The sequence below is a fragment of the Myotis nattereri genome (genome assembly GCF_964212035.1).
Source record: "Myotis nattereri genome assembly, chromosome: Y".
Classification (NCBI taxonomy): domain Eukaryota; kingdom Metazoa; phylum Chordata; class Mammalia; order Chiroptera; family Vespertilionidae; genus Myotis; species Myotis nattereri.
The window spans coordinates 42813234-42836861 of NC_138094.1; the positions used below are offsets into that span (position 1 = coordinate 42813234).

The 23628-nt window shown below is 45.8% G+C and overlaps 1 pseudogene across 1 annotated transcript in view; it reads left to right on the plus strand.

Annotated features, from left to right (window-relative positions):
* The window catches only part of LOC308512505 (histone-lysine N-methyltransferase PRDM7-like), a 47003-nt pseudogene continuing 23375 nt past the window's right edge, over positions 1-23628 (plus strand). The window contains exon 1 of the transcript in view: positions 1-61. The product of the transcript in view is annotated as a histone-lysine N-methyltransferase PRDM7-like (transcript). The remainder of the gene's footprint in view (positions 62-23628) is intronic.

The following is a 23628-nucleotide window of genomic DNA, read 5'->3' on the forward strand; positions in this document are numbered from 1 at the left end:
ATGGACCCGCGTGAGCAGAGCAGGCAGGCCGTGTCGGTCATTCCTGGCCACCGGTTCACAGGTAATGTCCAGCGAGGCCTGGGGCACTGATGCTCATGGGCCCATGGGTGGGAGTCCAGCGAGGCTCCAGGGAACAGGTAGCCTCTGCTTGGGGAGGCGACGGGGCCACAGCAACCAGAGGCCCCTCTTTTCTTACAACAGAGCAGACGGACATCAATGCAGGGAGCAGGCCCACGCGGTGAGGGCCCGTCACCCCTCAGCCTGAGGGACCTAGGACTTCACCTGTTCCTGGAGGAGAGCTCCTGAAGGGGTCACCAAACCCGCGAACTGGGACCATGACCTTCCCTCTCCTGCCCGGCTGGTGTGGCTCAGTGCTTGACCATCGACCTATGAACCAGGAGGTCAGGGTTCAATTCCTGGTCAGGGCACATGCTCGGGTTGTGGGCTTGATGCCCAGTGTGGGCCCTGCAAGAGGCAGCGGATCCATGATTCTCTGTCACCATGGATGTTTCTCAACTCTCTCTCTCTCTCTCTCTCTCTCTCTCTCTCTCTCTCTCTCTCTCTCTCGTCTCCCCCCGCTTCCTCTCCCTTTCTATCTGAGCTCAATAAAAAATATATTTTAAAAAATGATGGCATTTCTATGTGAAGAATTGAAACCTCATTCCCTCCAATGACTGAGGGCTTGGGTGGGTGACCTGAAACTCTCAGAAGCAACCTTTGAGCCACACCTTCATACTTGTGTTTTCCCTCATTAACCCAATCCTGAAACACCTCAGGACCAGGAGAAATCTGCCAGTTGGGATATTGTTTTCTGTGGGTCTCAGCGGACTCGGGAGGAGCCAGCCCACAGTCATGGAGCTGTTGACACCCAAGCAGGGGCCCTGTGCACATTGGAAGGTGGGCTCTCTCGCTCAGGCCAGGAGGGGCAAACCCCCACCCCCAGCATCGCATTGAAACAGCACACATTTCCAAGTGGCTCAGCACCTCTGCTGAGTATCTCTCAGGGGGTGAAGGAAAGCTTTGCACAATCAAGTGCTCATTCACATTAAAAATGTTGGTGTCCCCGTGCCCAAACCTCCACGTACAGGAAGGTTCTGGTTTGACTATTCATGCTGTGATTTGTTGAGTACATCATTCCCAGGTTGCAATGATTAGCCTTGATCTCCATGCCCAGCTTTTCCTACCATTTGTTTCCATTTCCAGTGTGAGACATCTCACTTCCTTTGGAAGGAAATGGAAAATTCTCCAGGATGCGAAGCTCCGCTGTTTGGGTGTAGATGTGCACGCACGTTTGAAACTGAGATGCTCTGAACATTCATGAACTGGAATTCTCACGATGACTAAGGAAGACAAGTGGTGGGTGTTTTCAGTAAAATCTGATACCTTTTTGGGAGGAGGATAGGAGCAGATTGGACAGTTTCCAGTTTTATTTTAAATCTGTTGTTCTTGATCTGAGACACAGAGGGACAGGGAGACAAAGAGAAACAATCAGGTGATGGGGGTGCCCTTACCAGGAATCAAGGGGACTTCTTGGTTCATAGGTCAACGCTCAGTCATTGAGCCTCGCTTGCTGGTGTTCTCATGATGCTTGGAGCATCAGGCCTGTTTCCATCATCACAGCAGGTGGGAGCTGTGGCATCAGTACAAGCCTAATTCTACCTTCTGCCTATAGGTTCATAACAGAATGAAGGGAAAACCATGAAGGTTGTCTCAACAAGGGGACCAGTCATTGAGCAAACATTCTGCTTTGGTGACAACACATGACCCCCAACAGTTCCTTGGGCAGCGATACACAGTAATACTTACCAAGTTTCTAAACATTTGCCGAGTAAAACATTCACTCTTACAAAGTTTTTAACATGCTCACTTAATTACACTTAGGAAGGCAACTTTGAATGAGAAATTTCATTTTCTAAACTAAAATGTATGTATGATACAAATGTATAATACATCAAACAGATGACTGCTTGGCTCTGATTTATTTTTCATACATGCAATAACTATATAGAATAAGTTTGAGATCACTTTCCAAACAACTGATGTGTGAATGGTTGTCCAGAGAGGTCTTGGGTCTTGGGCAGAGTCACCATGAAGTAGGTGCTGTCTGTGGAACTGGAATCCAGGGTTCTGGAGTCAAAAACCTCTGAGAAGGTACATCTGGGACGATAAAAGGAACCAACACAGTGGTCACAGGTTCCCGGATGTCACCTCTCCAGGCCACTGCGGCCTCGATTATCTGTGTGTCCCTCGGTCTCTGTGTCCCTCGGTCTATGTGTCCCTCAGTCTGTGTGTCCCTCAGCCTGTATGTCCCTCGGTCACTGACACCGGATGAGTCTGCTCCCATCTTCTCAGTGGGGGGGACTCTGGGAGCAGCGACACAACGCAGTAGAGGGGAGCACGTGCAGGACCCTCCTCTGTCCATTCCCCGCCTCCTTCACGCCTCGCTTTCCTCTGCTCCTCCTGGCCTCGCCCCCCGCCGCAGAGCCTCGCCCCAACGTGGTGGCTTGGGAGACCCTGCAAGGACCACGCTAGAATGGCCTCGTCCTGCTGTGTCAGGATCTGGCCAGCTGAGAGACACTCAGACATTTTATTTTTATCTTATAGACACATTCCGTGGAAAAACATCAGCGGAGCCGAATGCTCCGCTCATCATGGTGCCTTTCATTAGGGGTATGCTGCTATTTCACAGCCTCGAAATCTTTTCCTTCTTTGTACTTTTTTCTTGTTTATGTTTTGGTTAATTCTTACCAGAGGATATGTTTTTTACAGACAGAGGGAGGGAGGGAGGGTGGGGATAGAGAAGAAACAAAAAAGCAAACATGAATATGCAAGAGACACATGGATCTTTGGCTCCCACAGGAGCCCAGACCGGGGCAGGCAATGAAGCCTGCATCCCAGGTATGTGCTCTGGACCTGGAATCCCACCAGCGACCCTTCCCTGGGCATCCGAAGGTCTAACCAGTGAACAACACTGGCCAGGGCCTATTCCTTCTGCTGAGCAGATGAGAACACATGCCACTCTTTCTTCTGGCAGAAGGCAGCCAATCTAGGATGATCACTCATCATTGATCTTTCTTCTTTTCTGAAATAGTAGAAATGCATATTTCTAAGAAAAAACCACTGTGGCCCTGGCCAGTGTTCCTCAGTGGGGAGAGTGTCAACCTGTGTATTGAAGGGTCCCTGGTTTGATTCCCGGTCAGGGCACATGCCCTCGTTGCGGGCTGGATCCCCAGTGGGGAGGGGGTGATACAGGAGGCAGCTGATCCATGATTCTCTCTCATCATTTGCCGGGGTCCAACCCCAGCAGGTCCAGGGGTTCCCAAAAGCGTCGACAGAGTCGGCGAAGAAGGAAGGACATGGAGACAGTGTTCAGTTGATCAGCAGCCTAGCCAGGATCTCCAGCCAAGTTCTGGTCTGGATCTCCAGAGAGGTTCTGCTCAGGATCTTCAGCGATGTTCTGGTTAGGATCTCCAGCCAGGTTCTGTGTCCATGTTCTCTTGCTAGGTTCTCCGGGTTCTCCAGCAAGGTTCTGTAGCCATGTTACCTCACTAGATTCTCCAGCCAGGTTCTGTCCAGGTTCTCCAGCCAGGTTCAGTCACCAGGTTCTAGTCAGGTTCTCTTGCCATGTTCTATCAAGGTTCTGTTGCCAGGTTCTGTTTCGAGGTTCTTCAGCCAGGTTCTCTCACTAGGTTCTATCTCTACGTTCTGTGGCCATGTTCTCTCCAGCGAAGTCCTTCTGTCTCTAGGTTCTGTGTAGGTTCTGTGTCTCTTAGTTCTGTCTTCTAAGGTCTGTCTCTTGTTGTCTTGTTACATCTGTATTTATAGCAGTTGATTCCAATCCTATCAATCTCTATTCCAAAGGTTAGGGCGTTTCTTATCTCCATTCCAGGGAGTAAAGATTATGTAGCTTAAGCATGATTGTTCGTAGTTAAAGTGACTAATTACCCACCTGGAACTTAGTTAAGGGGGTTTATTCCCTCCCTAACCTCAGGGGAAAATCCCTACGTGGGGAAACAACCTTTCTCAAAGAGGTGACCTTGGTTAAAGCACATAGTGCCAAAAAGGTGAGCAAACATATTAAGAACAATATGCCATATATGCCAGGTCCCTTGAAACAGCAAGGATGGACCGGCTCCCGGCATATTCCCCCTTTTTATTTTTTAAAAGCAGGCATTAAAAAGAAAAACCCCAAATGCTCTCTTGTATCCATTTTAAGAGTAGGATCGGCGCTTTCTGCTATTACCTGAGTCCTGATCTATCACCCCAGGGAGAGCTTGTCAATCCTGCACTTTCCTGCGGTGGAAAGACTGCAGTGGGGTTAAGGATAAGGCTCCTTGGGCCTACCTCCTCCCATGCCTTTCCATTTACCTTTCCTTCCTCAGAAAAGCATGGACATACTTCTTGTATAAAACGTTCTGTCTTACTGGGAGTAACCTTAATTCCTCTGCTAGCAAGTATATGTGTTAAAAGATCAATACAGAGTTTTATTTCTTTAGAATCAGTATTGCACATCTTCCTAATCTAAAGATCTATACAGAGTCTTCTTTCTTTGGACTCAGTATGGCACATCTTCTCAATCTAAGAATCAATACAGAGTCTTCTTTCTTTGGTCTCAGTATGGCACATCTTCTCAATCTAAGAATCAATACAGAGTCTTCTTTCTTTGGACTCAGTATGGCACAACTTCTCAATCTAAGTTCTGTACTATCCACCTTCTTACCCTACTTAACCTCTATAGGGGGGTCTGCAGTACCCTGGTGGAGTCCTATCAGTCCTGAATGTGGGGGTTCTCAATGGGGGGTGGGGTCTTACCTAGGGGAATCCTGTTCCAGGGTTTCCCAAAGGTGTGGATGGAGTCGGCGAAGACTATTCACCCTCTTCCTACGGTAGAGTCCTATCCATCCCAAGAGTGGGGCTTACCTAGGGGTCCCTGTTCTGGCGCCAGATGCTGGGGTCCAACCCCAGCAGGTCCAGGGGTCCCCAAAGTTGTGGACGGAGTCAGCGAAGAAGGAATGACACAGAGACAGCGTTCAGTTGATCAGCAGCCTAGCCAGGATCTCTAGCCAGGATCTCCAGCCAAGTTCTGTTCAGGATCTCCAGCGAAGTTTTGGTTAGGATATCCAGCCAGGTTCTGTGTTCATGTTCTCTTGCTAGGATCTCCAGCCAGGTTCAGTCACCAGGTTCTAGTCAGGTGACTAGAAATAGGAAGGTGCGAGTATTCCTTGCCAATTTCTGTACTCAGGTTCAGTCCAGGATCTTTTGCCATATTCTCTCCAGCGAAGTTCTTCTGTCTCTAGGTTCTGTGTAGGTTCTGTGTCTAGGTTCTGTGTAGGTTCTGTATCTAGGTTCTGTGGCCAGTTTGTCTCCAGGATCTTTTGCCATGTTCTCTCACTAGGTTTTGTCTCTAGGTTCTTTGGCCAGTTTCTGTCCAGGATCATTTGACATGTTCTCTCCAGCTAAGTTCTTCTGTCCCTAGGTTCTGTGTAGGTTCTGTGTCTAGGTTCTGTGTCTTTTGGTTCTGTCTTCTAAGTTCTGTCTCTTGTTGTCTTGTTACATCTGTATTTATAGCAGTTGATTCCAATCCTATCAATCTCTATTCCAAAGGTTAGGGTGTTTCTTATCTCCTTTCCAGGGAGTAAAGATTATGTAGCTTAAGCATGATTGTTCGTAGTTAAAGTGACTAATTACCCACCTGGCACTTAGTTAAGGGGGTTTATTCCCTCCCTAACTTCAGGGGAAAATCCCTACCTGGGGAAACAACCTTTCTCAAAGAGGTGACCTTGGTTAAAGCACATAGTGCCAAAAAGGTGAGCAAACATATTAAGAACAATATGCCATATATGCCAGGTCCCTTGAAACAGCAAGGATGGACCGGCTCCCGGCATATTCCCCCTTTTTATTTTTTAAAAGCAGGCATTAAAAAGAAAAACCCCAAATGCTCTCTTGTATCCATTTTAAGAGTAGGATCGGCGCTTTCCGCTATTACCTGAGTCCTGATCTATCACCCCAGGGAGAGCTTGCCAATCCTGCACTTTCCTGCGGTGGAAAGACTGCAGTGGGGTTAAGGATAAGGCTCCTTGGGCCTACCTCCTCCCATGCCTTTCCATTTACCTTTCCTTCCTCAGAAAAGCATGGACATACTTCTTGTATAAAACGTTCTGTCTTACTGGGAGTAACCTTAATTCCTCTGCTAGCAAGCATATGTGTTAAAAGATCAATACAGAGTCTTATTTCTTTAGACTCAGTATTGCACATCTTCCTAATCTAAAGATCTATACAGAGTCTTCTTTCTTTGGACTCAGTATGGCACATCTTCTCAATCTAAGAATCAATACAGAGTCTTCTTTCTTTGGTCTCAGTATGGCACATCTTCTCAATCTAAGAATCAATACAGAGTCTTCTTTCTTTGGACTCAGTATGGCACAACTTCTCAATCTAAGTTCTGTACTATCCACCTTCTTACCTTACTTAACCTCTATAGGGGGGGTCTGCAGTACCCTGGTGGAGTCCTATCAGTCCTGAATGTGGGGGTTCTCAATGGGGGGTGGGGTCTTACCTAGGGGAATCCTGTTCCAGGGTTTCCCAAAGGTGTGATGGAGTCGGCGAAGACTATTCACCCTCTTCCTACGGTAGAGTCCTATCCATCCCAAGAGTGGGGCTTACCTAGGGGTCCCTGTTCTGGCGCCAGATGCTGGGGTCCAACCCCAGCAGGTCCAGGGGTCCCCAAAGTTGTGGACGGAGTCAGCGAAGAAGGAATGACACAGAGACAGCGTTCAGTTGATCAGCAGCCTAGCCAGGATCTCTAGCCAGGATCTCCAGCCAAGTTCTGTTCAGGATCTCCAGCGAAGTTTTGGTTAGGATATCCAGCCAGGTTCTGTGTTCATGTTCTCTTGCTAGGATCTCCAGCCAGGTTCAGTCACCAGGTTCTAGTCAGGTGACTAGAAATAGGAAGGTGCGAGTATTCCTTGCCAATTTCTGTACTCAGGTTCAGTCCAGGATCTTTTGCCATATTCTCTCCAGCGAAGTTCTTCTGTCTCTAGGTTCTGTGTAGGTTCTGTGTCTAGGTTCTGTGTAGGTTCTGTATCTAGGTTCTGTGGCCAGTTTGTCTCCAGGATCTTTTGCCATGTTCTCTCACTAGGTTCTGTCTCTAGGTTCTTTGGCCAGTTTCTGTCCAGGATCATTTGACATGTTCTCTCCAGCTAAGTTCTTCTGTCCCTAGGTTCTGTGTAGGTTCTGTGTCTAGGTTCTGTGTCTTTTGGTTCTGTCTTCTAAGTTCTGTCTCTTGTTGTCTTGTTACATCTGTATTTATAGCAGTTGATTCCAATCCTATCAATCTCTATTCCAAAGGTTAGGGCGTTTCTTATCTCCATTCCAGGGAGTAAAGATTATGTAGCTTAAGCATGATTGTTCGTAGTTAAAGTGACAAATTACCCACCTGGCACTTAGTTAAGGAGGTTTATTCCCTCCCTAACTTCAGGGGAAAATCCCTACGTGGGGAAACAACCTTTCTCAAAGAGGTGACCTTGGTTAAAGCACATAGTGCCAAGAAGGTGAGCAAACATATTAAGAACAGTATGCCATATATGCCAGGTCCCTTGAAACAGCAGGATGGACCGGCTCCCGGCAAATATTGATGTTTCCATCTCTATCCGTTTCCCATGGTGAACACTCCTTCCTGTGGGGGAAATGTCCACTGGGTGTAGGAACACATATTATATGAAAGAGTGTCCCTATTGTTTTAGGAACCCTACATTCTGTTGCTGAAATGCATGTTCCTGTGTGCGGATCTCTTTTTCTGAGAAAGCGTCCCATTTTTCTGTGGGGGAAATGCACTTACCTGTTGTGGACCTGTCCTCCTGTGAGGGAATCGCACCTTGCTGTGGGGGAATCATAACTTCCTGTTGGAGAACGCCTCTACCTATAGGGGAAACAAACTTCCTTTGAGGAAACCTTCTTCATGTGGGGGAAATGCACTTTACTGTGTGTGGATGACTCTTCCTGTGAGGGCCTTTCAGCTTCCAGTGTGGGAAATGCACTTTCCTGTTTGTGGACCTATCTTGCAGTGAGGGACTCACACCTTCCTGTGGGGGAATGGAAACTTCCTGTTAGAGAACACCTATTCCTGTGGGGGAAACGAACACCCTGTGAGGAAACCTTCTTCCTGTTGGGGAACTGCAATATCCAGTACGCTTACCGATTAGGTTCTGAATGAATGGCTCCTTCACTTGGGGAAACAATACTTCCTCTGAGGGATCCATTCTTCCTCTGGGGGAAATGTCCCTTTCTGTGTGTGAACACTTCACACTTTGTGGGACCTGCACTTTCCTGTGTGCATATCTATCTTCCTTTGAGCGAATCCCAACTTCCTTTGGGGGTATTGCAAATTCTTTGTGAGAATCCTATTTCTAGTGTGGGAACTGCATTATCTTTTGTGTGAAACTATTTTCATGTGAGGGAGGTGCATACTGGTGTGGTGGAAATGCAACTTCCGTTGGGAGAAGAACTATTCCTGTGGGGGAAATTCACTTGTTCCAAGGAAACCCTTCTTCCCCTGTGTGAAATGCACTTTTCATTGTCCAAACCGAACTTCCTGTGATGGAATCCATCTTCCTGAGGGGATACCAAACTTACGGTGTGGAAGCTTTTGTCCTTTGGGTGAAATTTCCTTCTACTTTGCGCAGCCAACTTACTGTGGGGGAAATGCACATTCCTGTGTGCAGAGCTTTCGACCTGTAATGGAAACGCAACATTCCATGTGGAAAACATACTCCCGTTTTGTGAACCCTCCTTCCTGTTCGGAAATGTCCCATCCGGAATGGCAACCGATTTTCCTACTGGGGAGTTTTCCTTCCATTGTAGGAAACCTTCCTCCTTTAGGGGATATGCAATTTCCTGTGTGCAGATCTCTCTTCCTGTGAAGAAATGGCCGCTTTTTGTGCAAGAATCGAAGCTTCTATTTGGAGGAACCTCTTCCTGCGGGGAAACTACCTTCCTTTGAGACATGCTTCCTGCTATGTAGGAAATGCACTTTCCGAAAATGCGGACTTATTATGCTCTGAAGAATAGTTCCTTTATGTGGGTAAAAAATACTTCCACTGGGGAAACTCTTCTTCCTCTGGAGGTAATATCACTTCGGGTATGTACACACGTCATTCTTTGGGGGACATGCAGGATCCTTTGTGCAGAACTATTTCCACTGATGGAAAGCCAACTTCCTTTAGAAAGAAAACTTCGCGATGTTGAATCCTCCTTCCTGTGGTGGAAAAGTCCCTTGTAATGTAGGAACCCAATTTCTTATGGGGGAGTGTCCCTTTTGTTTTTGGGACCCTACTTCCTGTTGGGGAATTGCACTGAACTTTGTGCGGATCTCATTTCCTGTGAAAGCTTCCCGTTTTTCTATGGGGGAAATGCATTATCCTGATGTGGACCTCTCTTCCTGTGGGGGAAACGCAACTTCCTGTAGGGGAATCAAAATTTCCTGTTGGAGAACGCCTATACCTATAGGGCAAACAATGATCCTTTGAAGAAACCTTATTTTTTGGGGGGAAATGCACTCTCCTGTATGCGGACCTATTATGCTGCGAATGTATCAGACATTCATGTGGGGAAACAAACTTCCTCTAGGGAACTATTCTTCCCCTCTAGGAAATATCCCTCCGTGTGTAGACAGGTTATTCTTTGTGGGACGTGCTCGTTCCTGTGTGCTGACCTATCTTCCCTTTATGAAAAATCGACTTCCTTTTGGAAATAAAACTACCACACAGAAACTCTCCTTCCTGTGGGGGAAGTGTCCATTCCGGTGTAGGAACACATGTTCCTATGGGGGAGTGTCTTTTTCGTTTTAGAATCCCTTCTTCCTTTTGTGGAAATGCACTTTCCTATGTGCGGAAGACTCTTCCTGTCAGGGCGGCTCATCTTCCTGAGGGGAAATGCACTTTCCGGTTTCTTGACCTATCTTTCTGTGAGGGAATCGCAACTTCCTGTGAGGTAGTCGAAACTCCCTGTGGGAGAATGCCTCTTTCTTTGGGGGAAAAAAACTTCCTGTGAGGAAACCTTCTTCTTGTAGGGGAATCGCACTTTCCTGTATGGGGACCAATTATGCTGTGAATGAATTGCTCCTACATTTTGGAGAACAATACTTCCTCTGAGGGAGCTATTCTTCCTATGGAGGTAATGTCCCCTCCTGTGTGGACACTTCATTCATTGTGATACATGCACGTTTTTGTGTGCAGGACTATGTCCTCTGTTGGAAACAACTTCCTGTGTGGAAACAAAACTTCCCGTGGTGAACGATCCTGCCTGTGGAAGAAATGTCCCCTCTCGTGTAGGAACACATATTATATGATAGAGTGTCGCTTTTCTTTTAGAACCCTACATTCTGTTGCTGAAATGCATTGTCCTGTGTGCGGATCTCTTTTCCTATGAAGTCATCGAATTTTGCTGTGGCGGAAAGGCACTTTCCTGTTTGTGGACCAGTATTCCTGTGAGGGAATCGCACCTTGCTGTGGGGGGATCATAACTTCCTGTTGGAGAACGCCTCTACCTAAAGGGGAAACAAACATCCTTTGAGGAAAGCTTCATCTTGTGGGGGAAATGCACTTTTCAGTATGCGGACCTAATATTCTGATACGGAATCGCACATTCACGTGGGGAAACAATACTTACTCTAGGGGAAAAATACTTCCTCTCCAGGAAATGTTCCTTCCTGTGTGGACACTTCATAATTTGTGGTCCATGCACTTTCCTGTGTGCAGAACAATCTTCCATAGATGGAAACGCAAAATCCTGGTGGAAACAAAACAAAAGGACAGTGAACACTCCATCCTGTGGGCAAAATGTCCCTTCCGGTGTAGGAACCCCTTTTCCTATGGGGGAGTCTGCCTTTTGTTTTAGAGTCTCTTCTTCCTTTTGTGGAAATGCACTTTCCTATGTGCGGATCACTCTTCCTGTTAGGGCGTCTCAGCTTCCTGTGGGGGAAATGCACTTTCCTGTTTCTTGAACTATCTTCCTGTGAGGGAATCGCAACTTCCTGTGAGGGAATGGAAACTTCCTGTGGGAGAACGCCTCTTCCTGTATGGGAAACAAACTTCCTGTGAGGAAACCTTCTCCATGTAGGGGAATCGCACTTTCCTGTATGCGGACCAATTATGCTGTGAATGAATTGCTCCTTCATTTCGGAAAACAGTACTTCCTCAGAGGGAACTATTCTTCCTCTGGTGGTAATGGCCCTTCCTCTGTGGACACTTCATTCATTGTGAGACATGCACATATTTGTGTGCAGGACTATTTCCACTGATGGAAACTCAACTTCCTGTGTGGAAACAAAACTTCCCGTGGTGACCCCTCCTTCCTGTCGGGGAAATGTCCCCTCTGGTGTAGGCATACATATTATATGATAGAGTGTCGCTTTTCTTTTAGAACCCTACATTCTGTTGCTGAAATGCATTGTCCTGTGTGCGGATCTCTTTTCCTATGAAGTCATCGCATTTTGCTATGGTGGAAGGGCACATTCCTGTTTGTGGACCAGTCTTCCTGTGAGGGAATCGCACCTTGCTGTGTGGGGATCATAACTTCCTTTTGGGGAACGGCTCTACCTATAGGGGAAATAAACTTCCTTTGAGGAAACCTTCATCTTGTGGGGGAAATGCACTTTTCAGTATGCGGACCTAATATTCTGAGAACGAATCGCACATTCACGTAGGGAAACAATACTTACTCTAGGGGAAAAATACTTCCTCTCGAGGAAATGTTCCTTCCTGTGTGGACACTTCATTATTTGTGGTACATGCACTTTCCTGCGTGCAGAACTTTCTTCCATTGATGGAAACACAACTTCCTGGTGGAAACAAAACTAAAGGATGGTGAACACTCCTTCCTGTGGGGGAAATGTCCCTACCGGTGTAGGAACCCATTTTCCTATCGGGGAGTCAGCCTTTTGTTTTAGAAAACCTTCTTCCTTTTGTGGAAATGCATTTTCCTATGTGTGGATGACTCTTCCTGTGAGGGCATTTCAGCTTCCTGTGGGGGAAATGAACTTTCCTGTTTCTTGACCTATCTTCCTGTGAGGGACTCGCACCTTCCTGTGGGGGAATGGAAACTTCCTGTGGGAGAACGCCTCTTCCTGTGGGGGAAACGAACTTCCTGTGAGGAAACCTTCTTCCTGTAGGGGAACTGCAATTTCCTGTATGCGTACCGATTGTGCTCTGAATGAATTGCTCCTTCACTTGGGGAAACAATACTTCCTCTGAGGAATCCATTCTTTCTCTGGAGGAAATGTCCCTTTCTGTGTGTGAACACTTCACACTTTGTGGGACATGCACTTTCCTGTGTGCATATCTATCTTCCTTTGAGCGAATCCCACCTTCCTTTGGTGGTATTGCAACTTCTTTGTGAGAATCCTATTTCTAGTGTGGAACTGCATTATCTTTTGTGTGAAACTATTTTCATGTGAGGGAGGTGCATATTGCTGTGGTGGAAATGAAACTTCCTGTGGGAGAAGAACTATTCCTGAGGGGGAAATTCACTTGTTTCAAGGAAACCCTTCTTCCCGTGTGTGAAATGCACTTTTCATTGTCCAAACTGAACTTCCTGTGTTGGAATCCATCTTCCTGTGGGGATACTAAACTTACGGTGGGAAAGCCTTTGTCCTTTGGGTGAAATTTTCCTTCTGCTTTTGGAAGCCAACTTACTGTGGGGGAAATGCACATTCCTGTGTGCAGAGCTTTCGACCTGTAATGGAAACACAACATCCCGAGTGGAAACCAAACATACTAATTGTGAACCCTCCTTCCTGTTGGGAAATGTCCCATCGGAATGGGAACCGATTTTCCTATTGGGGAGTTATCCTTCCATTGTAGGAACCCTTCCTCCTTTATGGGAAATGCAATTTCCTGTGTGCAGATCTCTCTTCTTGTGAAGAAATGGCATCTTTTTGTGCGAGAATGAAAGCTTCCGTTGGGAGAGCACCTCTTCCTGCGGGGAAAATACCTTCCTTTGAGACATGCTTCCTGCTATGTAGGAAATGCACTTTCCGAAAATGCGGACTTATTATACTGTGAAGAAAGTTATTTCATGTGGGGAAAAAATACTTCCACTGGGGGAACTATTCTTCCTCTGGATGTAAATATCAATTCCGGTGTGTACACACTTCATACTTTGGGGGACATGCAGGATCCTGTGTGTAGAACTATTTCAACTGATTGAAACCCAACTTCCTGTGGGCAAATCGACACTTCCTGTTGTAGAATGCTTATACCTATAGGCGAAACAATCTTCCTTTGAAGAAACCTTATTCTTTTGGGCGAAATGCACTCTCCTGTATGCGGACCTATTATGCTGCGAATGAATCACACATTCATGTGGGGAAACAAACTTCCTCTAGGGAAACATTCTTCACCTCTAGGAAATGTCCCTCGTGTGTAGACAGGTCATTCTTCATGGGACGTGCTCGTTTCTGTGTGCAGACCTATCTTCCATTTATGAAAAATCAACTTCCTTTTGGAAATAAAACGACCACACAGAAACACTCCTTCCTGGGGGGATGTGTCCCTTCCCGTGTAGGAACACATTTTTCTATGGGGGAGTGCCTTTTTTTTTTAGAACCCTTTCTTCCTTTTGTGGAAATGCACGTTCCTCTGAGCGGATGACTCTTCCTGTGAGGGCGTCTCAGGTTCTTGTGGGTAAAATGCACTTTCCTGTTTCTTGACCTATCTTCCTGTGAGGGAATCGCAACTTCCTGTGAGGGAATGGAAACTTCCTGTGGGAGAACGCCTCTTCCTGTGTGGGAAACAAACTTCCTGTGAGGAAACCTTCTCCTTGTAGGGGAATCTCACTTTCCTGTATGCGGACCAAATATGCTGTGAATGAATTGCTCCTTCATTTCGGAAAACAGTACTTCCTCAGAGGGAGCTATTCTTCCTCTGGAGGTAATGGCCCTTCCTGTGTGGACACTTCATTCATTGTGAGACATGCACGTTTTTGTGTGCAGGACTATTTCCACTGATGGAAACTCAACTTCCTGTGTGGAAACAAAACTTCCCGTGGTGACCCCTCCTTCCTGTCGGGGAAATGTCCCCTCTGGTGTAGGCACACATATTATATGATAGAGTGTCGCTTTTCTTTTAGAACCCTACATTCTGTTGCTGATATGCATTGTCCTGTGTGCGGATCTCATTTCCTATGAAGTCATCGCATTTTGCTATGGTGGAAGGGCACATTCCTGTTTGTGGACCAGTCTTTCTGTGAGGGAATCGCACCTTGCTGTGTGGGGATCATAATTCCTGTTGGAGAACGTCTCTACCTATAGGGGAAACAAACTTCCTTTGAGGAAACCTTCATCTTGTGGGGGAAATGCACTTTTCAGTATGTGGACCTAATATTCTGAGAACGAATCACACATTCACGTAGGGAAACAATACTTACTCTAGGGGAAAAATACTTCCTCTCGAGGAAATGTTCCTTCCTGTGTGGACACTTCATTATTTGTGGTACATGCACTTTCCTGCGTGCAGAACTTTCTTCCATTGATGGAAACACAACTTCCTGGTGGAAACAAAACTAAAGGATGGTGAACACTCCTTCCTGTGGGGGAAATGTCCCTTCCGGTGTAGGAACCCATTTTCCTATCGGGGAGTGTCTCTTTGTTTTAGAATCCCTTCTTCCTTTTGTGGAAATTCACTTTCCTATGTGTGGATGACTCTTCCTGTGAGGGCGTTTCAGCTTCCTGTGGGGGAAATGCACTTTCCTGTTTCTTGACCTATCTTCCTGTGAGGGACTCGCACCTTCCTGTGGGGGAATGGAGACTTCCTGTGGGAGAACGCCTCTTCCTGTGGGGGAAACGAACTTCCTGTGAGGAAACCTTCTTTCTGTAGGGGAACTGCAATTTCCTGTATGCGTACCGATTATGCTCTGAATGAATTGATCCTTCACTTGGGGAAACAATACTTCCTCTGAGGAATCCATTCTTCCTCTGGAGGAAATGTCCCTTTCTGTGAGTGAACACTTCACCCTTTGTGGGACATGCACTTTCCTATCTGCATATCTATGTTCCTTTGAGCGAATCCCACCTTCCTTTGGGGGTATTGCAACTTCTTTGTGAGAATCCTATTTCTAGTGTGGAACTGCATTATCTTTTGTGTGAAACTATTTTCATGTGAGGGAGGTGCATATTGCTGTGGTGGAAATGATACTACTTGTCGGAAAGGAACTATTCCTGTGGGGGAAATTCACTTGTTGCAAGGAAACCCTTTTTCCCGTGTGTGAAATGCACTTTTCATTGTCCAAACCAAACGTCCTGTGACGGAATCCATCTTCCTGAGGGGATACAAAACTTACGTTGGGGAAGCTTTTGTCCTTTCGGTGGAATTTACCTTCTGCTCTGCAAAGCCAACTTACTGTGGGGGAAATGCACATTCCTGTGTGCAGAGCTTTCGACCTGTAATGGAAACACAACATCCCGTGTGGAAACCAAACTTACGAATTGTGAACCCTCCTTCCTGTTGGGAAATGTCCCATCCGGCATGGGAACTGATTTTCCTACTGGGGAGTTATCCTTCCCTTGTAGGAACCCTTCCTCCTTTAGGGGAAATGCAATTTTCTGTGTGCAGATATCTCTTTCTGTGAAGAAATGGCACCAATTTGTGCGAGAATCAAAGCTACCGTTTGGAGAGCACCTCTTCCTGTGGGAAAACTATCTTCCTTTGAGACATGCTTTCTTCTATGTAGGAAATGCACTTTCCGAAAATGCGGACTTATTATGCTGTGAAGAATAGTTCTTTTATGTGGGTAAAAAATACTTCCACTGGGGAAACTCTTCTTCCTCTGGAGGTAATATCACTTCGGGTAGGTACACACTTCATTCTTTGGGGGACATGCAGGATCCTTTGTGCAGAACTATTTCCACTGATCGAAACCCAACTTTCTTTGGAAACAAAACTTCGCCATGGTGAACCCTCCTTCCTGTGGTGGAAATGTCCCTTGTAATGTAGGAACCCATATTCTTATGGGGGAGTGTCCCTTTTGTTTTTGGGACCCTACTTCCTGTTGGGAAATTGCACTGAACTTTGTGCGGATCTCATTTCCTGTGAAAGCTTCAATTTTTTCTATGGGGGAAATGCATTTTCCTGATGTGGACCTCTCTTCCTGTGGGGGAAACGCAACTTCCTGTAGGGGAATCAAAACTTCCTGTTGGAGAACGCCTATACCTATAGGGCAAACAATCATCCTTCGAAGAAACCTTATTTTTTGGGGGCAAATGCGGTCTCCTGTATGCGGACCTATTATACTGCGAATGAATCACACATTCATGTGGGGAAACAAACTTCCTCTAGGGAACTATTATTCCTCTCTAGGAAATATCCCTCCCTGTGTAGACAGGTCATTCTTTATGGGACGTGCTCGTTCCTGTGTGCAGACCTATCTTGCATTTATGAAAAATCAACTTCCTTTTGGAAATAAAACTACCACAAGGAAACACTCCTTCCTGTGGGGGAAGTGTCCCTTCCCGTGTAGGAATACATTTTCCTATAGGGGAGTGTCTCTTTGTTTTAGAATCCCTTCTTCCTTTTGTGGAAATGCACTTTCCTGAGTGTGGATGACCCTTCCTGTGAGGGCGTCTCAGCTTCCTGTGGGGGAAATGCACTTTCGTGTTTCTTGACCTATCTTCCTGTGAGGGAATCACAACTTCCTGTGAGGGAATCAAAACTTTGGTGGGAGAACGCCTCTTCCTGTGGGGTAAACAAGCTTCCTGTGAGGAAACCTTCTTCCTGTAGGGGAACTGCACTTTCCTGTATGCGGACCACTTATGCGGTGAATGAATTGCTCCTTCATTTGGGAAAACAATACTTCGTCTGAGGGAGCTATTCTTCCTTTGGAGGTAATGCCCCTTCCTGTGTGGACACCTCCTTCATTGTGAGAAATGCACGTTTTTGTGTGCAGAACTATTTCCACGGATGGAAAGGCAACTTCCTTTTTGGAAACAAAACTTCCCGGAGTAAATCCTTTTTTTCTGTGGGGGAAATGATCCCTTTGTTGTAGGAACACATACTATATGAGAGAGTTTCCCTTTTGTTTTAGGAACCCTACTTTCTGCTGGTGAAATGCATGTTCCTGTGTGCGGACCTCTTTTCCTGTGAAGTCATCGCATTTTCCTATGACAGAAATGCACTTTCCTGTTTGTGGACCTATCTTCCTGTGAGGGAATCACACCTTGCTGTGGGGGGATCATAACTTCCTTTTAGAGAACATCTCTACCTATAGTGGAAACAAACTTCCTTTGAGGAAACCTTCATCTTGTGGGGAAATGCACTTTTCTGTATGCGGACCTAATATTCTGAGAATGAACCGCACATTCACGTGGGGAAACAATACTTACTCTGGGGGAACAATTCTTCCTCTCGAGGAAATGTCCCTTTCTCTGTGTGAACACTTCACCCTTTGTGGGTCATGCACTTTCCTGTGTTCATATGTATCTTCCTTTGAGCGAATCCCACCTTCCTTTGAGGGTATTGCAACTTCTTTGTGAGAATCCTATTTCTAGTGTGGGAACTGCATTATCTTTTGTGTGAAACTATTTTCATGTGAGGGAGGTGCATATTGGTGTGGTGGGAATGAAACTTCCTGTGGGAGAAGAACTATTCCTGTGGGTGAAATTCACTTGTTGGAAGGAATCCCTTTTTCCCGTGTGTGAAATGCACTTTTCATTATCCAAACCGATCTTCCTGTGTTGGAATCCATCTTCCTGTGGGGATACCAAACTTACGGTCGGGAAGCTTTTGTCCTTTGGTTGAAATTTTCCTTCTGCTTTGGGAAGCCAACGTACTGTGGGGGAAATGCACTTTCCTGTGTGCAGAGCTTTCGACCTGTAATGGAAACGCAACATCCCGTGTGGAAACCAAACTTCTGAATTTTGAACCCTCCTTCCTGTTGGGAAATGTCCCATCCGAAATGGGAACCGATTTTCCTACTGGGGAGTTATCCTTCCATTGTAGGAAACCTTCCTCCTTAAGGGGAAATGCAATTTCCTTTGTGCAGATCTCTCTTCCTGTGAAGAAATGGCCCCTTTTTGTGCGAGAATCCTTTCCGTTTTGAGAGCACCTCTTCCTGCGGGGAAACTACCTTCCTTTGAGACATGCTTCCTGCTATGTAGGAAATGCACTTTCCAAAAATGCGGACTTATTATGCTGTGAAGAATATTTCCTCATGTGGGGGAAAAATACTTCCACTGGGGGAACTATTCTTCCTCTGGAGGTAATATCACTTTTGGTGTGTACACACTTCATCCTTTACAGGACATGCAGGATCCTGAGTGCAGAACTATTTCCACTGATGGAAAGCCATCTTCTTGTAGAAACAAAATTTTCCGACTGTGAACCCTCCTTCCTGTGGTGGAAATGACCCTTGTAATGTAGGAACCCATATTCTTGTGGGGGAGTGTCCCTTTTGTTTTAGGGACCCTGCTTCCTGTGGGGGAAATGCACTTATCCTTGAGCGGATCTCTTTTCCTGTGATAGCGTCCCATTTTTCTGTGGGGGAAATGAACTTTCCTGTTGTCGATCTCTCTTTCTGTGGGGGAAATGCAACTTCCTGTGCGGGAATCAAAACTTCCTGTTGGAGAACGCCTATACCTATAGGGCAAACTATTTTCCTTTGAAGAAACCTTATTCTTTTGGGGGAAATGCACTCTCCTGTATGCGGACCTATTATGCTGCGAATGAATCACACATTCATGTGGGGATACAAACTTCCTCTGGGAAACCATTCTTCCTCTCTAGGAAATGTACCTCCATGTGTAGACAGGTCATTCTTTGTGGGACGTACTCGTTCCTGTGTGCTGACCTATCTTACATATATGAAAAATCAACTTCCTTTTGGAAATAAAACTACCAGACGCAAACACTCCTTCCTGTAGGGGAATTGTCACTTCCCGTGTAGGAACACATTTTCCTGTGGGGTAGTGTCTCTTTTGTTTTAGGATCCCTTCTTCCTTTTGTGGAAATGCACTTTCCTGTGTGTGGATGACTCTTCCTGTGAGGGTGTCTCAGATTCCTGTGGGGGAAATGCACTTTCCTGTTTATTGACCTATATTCCTGTGAGGGAATCACAACTACCTCTGAGGGAATGGAAACTTCCTGTGGGAGAACGCCTCTTCCTGTGGGGGAAACAAACTTCCTGTGAGGAAACGTTCTTCCTGTAGGGGAACTGCACTTTCCTGTATGTGGACCACTTATGTTGTGAATGAATTGCTCCTTCATTGGGGAAAACGATACTTCCTCTGAGGGAGCTATTCTTCCTGTGGAGGTAATCTCCCTTCCCGGATGTCAACCTCTACAGGCCACTGCGGCCTCGATTATCTGTCTGTCCCTTGGTCTGTGTGTCCCTTGGTCACCGACACCAGCTGAGTCTGCTCGCATCTTCCCATTGTGGGTGTCTCTCGCAGAAGCGACACAAGGCAGGAGAGGGGAGCACGTGCAAGACCCTCCTCTGTCCATTCCCCACCTCCTTCACGCCTCGCTTTCCCCTGCTCCTCCCCGCCTCACCCACCGAGATCCTCGCCCCTAAGGTGGTGGCTTGGGAGACCCTGCAAGGACCGCGCTAGAGTGGCCTCCTCGTGTTCTGTCATGACCGTGCCAGCTGAGGGACACTCGGATAGTTAATTTTCATCTTATAGACACATCGCAAGGAAAAACATCAGCATAGCTGAATGCTCTGCTCATCATAGTGCCTTTCTTTAGGGCACTATGGGTATGCTTTAGGGGTATGCTGCTTTAGGGGTATGCTTTAGGGCACTTTAGGGGTATGCTGCTTTTTCACAGCCTCCAAATCTTTTCCATTTTGTACTTTTTTCTTGTGTACGTTTTTGTTAATTCTTACCAAAGGATATGCTTTTTACACAGAGAGAAGGATGGGGTTAGGGAGGGAGGGAGGGAGGGAGGGAGGGAGGGAGGGAGAGAGGGAGGGAGGGAGGGAGGAATGGAAGGAGGGGAAAGAGAAGAAACAAAAAGCAAACATGTATATGCAAGAGACACATAGATCTTTGGCTGCCACTGGAGCCCAGACCGGGGCTGGCCATAAAACCTGCGTCCCAGGTATGTGCTCTAGACCAGGAATCCCACCAGAGACCCTTCCCTGGGCATCCGAAGTTCTAACCAGCGAACAACACTGGCCAGGGATATTCCTTACACTTAGCTGAGAGAACACATGTCACTCTTTCTTCTGGCAGAAGGCAGCCAATCTAGGATGATCACTGATCACTGATCTTTCTCTCTGAAATAGTAGAAATGTATCTTTCTAAAAAACCATCTGTGGCCCTGGCCAGTGTGCCTCAGTGGGGAGAATGTCAGCCTGCAAATTGAAGGGTCCCTGGTTCGGATCCAGGGCAGGGCACATGCCGGGGTTGTGGTCTCAATACCCAGTGGGGATGGGGGGGATACAGGAGGTAGCGGATCCATGATTCTCTCCCATCATTGATGTTTCCATCTCTCTCCCTCTCCCTTCATCTCTGAAATCAATAAAAATATATTTTTTAAAAACACACTGGGTTTCAACACAAATGTTTAAGTTGAATTTTTTTCTCGTGGTTCTACCATGTTCCCATGATAACCTGCATCTGTAGGTGCCATCAACAACAGCCTCCCTGGTACTGACAGCATCAATAATGGCCGCCTACAGGGAAAGGACTGCCTCAGGAATGCCCTACAGAGGCCGCTGAGTCTAGTGGGAATAACACCTTCTCCGGATACCCCTGCACCTCACTGCACAGACTGGCTGCCTCCATAATGGTGTCATCCAAGGCACTGGCTTACGCAATCACAATGGCCGCGGCTGACTGGCTGCCTCAGGAAAGGAGACCGGTGCGGTACTGGCTGCCTTGTTAACGGCGGCCTCCCCAGGACTGACTGCTCCAATCATGGCAGCCTCTAGGTTACGGACTGAATTAGTGAACGCACAGCTTCCCCATGTCAGTGAAGCAGCCAAGGCCTCCCTTGGCAGGGCTGGGACAGGAAGGGGTGCAAAAGCCAGACCCGTGACCTCAGTCCATCCAGGGAAGGAATAATTGCACCCTGGAAAGCCTCGGTGATTTTGTAGGGTTTTCTGTAGGTTTTGTTTTTTGTTTGTTTGTTTGTGGTTTTTTGGGTAGAATTTTTCATCCAATTCACAGGACATTAGCTAACATTTCAGGACCACGGACAGAAGCACAAGGTGTTATTCTTTAAAAGGCCACATGAGGGGAGCAGAGGTTCGTTTTTGCAAAGGAATTGGCTGACAGCTTCCTTTATTTATTTTATTTATTTATTTATTTATTTTTTAATTTATTGCTTAAAGTATTACAAAGGATATTACATATGTGTCCATTTTATCCCCCCGCCCTAGACAGTCCCCTAGCCTCCCCTATCCCCCAATGTCTTATGTCCACTGGTTATGCTTATATGCATGCATACAAGTCCTTTGGTTGATCTCTTACCCCCCTACCTCCTGCCCCCCAACCTTCCCCGGCCTTCCCACTGCAGTTTGACAATCTGTTTGAGGCAGCTCTGCCTCTGTATCTATTATTGTTCAAAATTTTATAATGGTCTCTATTATCCATGAATGAGTGAGATCATGTGGTATTTTTCCTTCATCGACTGGCTTATTTCACTTAGCATAATGCTCTCCAGTTCCATCCATGACGTTGCAAATGGTAAGAGTTCCTTCCTTTTTAGAGCAGCATAGTATTCCTTGGTGTAGATGTACCACAGTTTTCTAATCCATTCATCTACTGATGGACACCTAGGCTGTTTCCAGATCTTAGCTATGGTGAATTGTGCTGCTATGAACATAGGGGTGCATATATCCTTTCTGATTCGTGTTTCTGGTTTCTTGGGATATATTCCTAGAAGTGGGATCACAGGGTCAAATGGGAGTTCCATTTTCAGTTTTTTGAGGAAACTCCATACTGTCTTCCATAGTGGCTGCACCAGTCTGCATTCCCACCAGCAGTGCACAAGTGTTCCTTTTTCTCCACATCCTCTCCAGCACTTGTCGTTTGTTAATTTGTTGATCATAGCCAATCTGACAGGTGTGAGGTGGTACCTCATTGCTGTTTTGATTTGCATCTCTCGGATGATTAGTGACTTTGAGCATGTTTTCATATGTCTCTTGGCTTTCTGAATGTCCTCTTTTGAAAGGTGTCTATTTAGGTCCTTTGCCCATTTTTTGATTGGATTGTTTATCTTCCTTTTGTTAAGTTGTATGAGTTCCCTATAGATTTTGGAGATTAGGCCCTTATCAGATATGACATTGGCAAATATGTTTTCCCACACAGTGGGTTTTCTCGTTGTTTTGTTGATGGTTTCTTTTGCTGTGCAGAAGCTTTTTATTTTGATGTAGTCCCATTTGTTCATTTTCTCTTTAGTTTCAAGTGCCCTAGGAGCAGTATCAGTGACGAAATTGCTTCGGCATATGTCTGAGATTTTGTTGCCTTTGGATTCTTCTAGAATTTTTATGGTTTCCTGTCGTACATTCAAGTCCTTTATCCATTTTGAGTTTATTTTTTGTGAATGGTGTAAGTTGGTGGTCTAGTTTCATTTTCTTGCATATATCTGTCCAATTTTCCCAACACCATTTATTGAAGAGACTATCTTGGCTCCATTGTATGTTCTTGCCTCCTTTGTCAAATATTAATTGAGCATATTGTTTCGGGCCGATTTCTGGGCTCTCTATTCTATTCCATTGATCTATATGCCTATTCTTGTGCCAGTACCACACAGTTGTGAGAACAGTGGCTTTGTAATACAACTTGATATCTGGTATTGGGATCCCACCTACTTTGGTCTTTTTCAGGATTGCTGTAGCTATTCGGGTTCTTTTTTTATTCCAGATGAATTTTTGGAGAGTTCGTTCTAGATCTCTGAAGTATGCCGTTGGTATTTTAATGGGAAGTGCGTTGAATTTATAGATTGCTTTGGGTAGTATGGACATTTTAACGATGTTGATTCTACCAATCCATGAACACGGTATGTTCTTCCATCTGTTAATGTCTTCCTCTATATCTTTTTTCAACGTCCTGTAGTTTTCTGAGTAGAGGTCTTTTACCACTTTAGTTAAGTTTATTCCTAGGTAGCTTAATTTTTTTGGTGCGATGGTAAACGGGATTGTTTTTATAATCTCTCTTTCTGAAAGTTCACTATTGGTGTATAGAAATGCCTCAGATTTCTTGGGGTTAATTTTGTATCCTGCTACATTGCCAAATTCATGTATTAAGTCTAGTAGCTTTTTGATGGAGTCTCTAGGGTTTTGTATGTATAATATCATGTCGTCTGCAAATAAGGACAGTTTTACTTCCTCTTTTCCAATTTGGATGCCTTTTATTTCTTCTTCTTGCCGAATTGCAATGGCTAACACTTCCAGTACTATGTTGAACAGGAGTGGTGAGAGGGGACATCCCTGCCTTGTTCCTGTTCTTAGGGGAAATGGTGTTAGTTTTTGTCCATTGAGTATGATGTTGGCTGTGGGCCTGTCATATATGGCTTTTATTATGTTGAGGTATGATACTACTACTCCCACCTTGCTGAGAGCTTTTATCAAAAATGGGTGTTGAATTTTGTCAAATGCTTTTTCTGCATCAATTGATATGACCATGTGTTTTTTTTC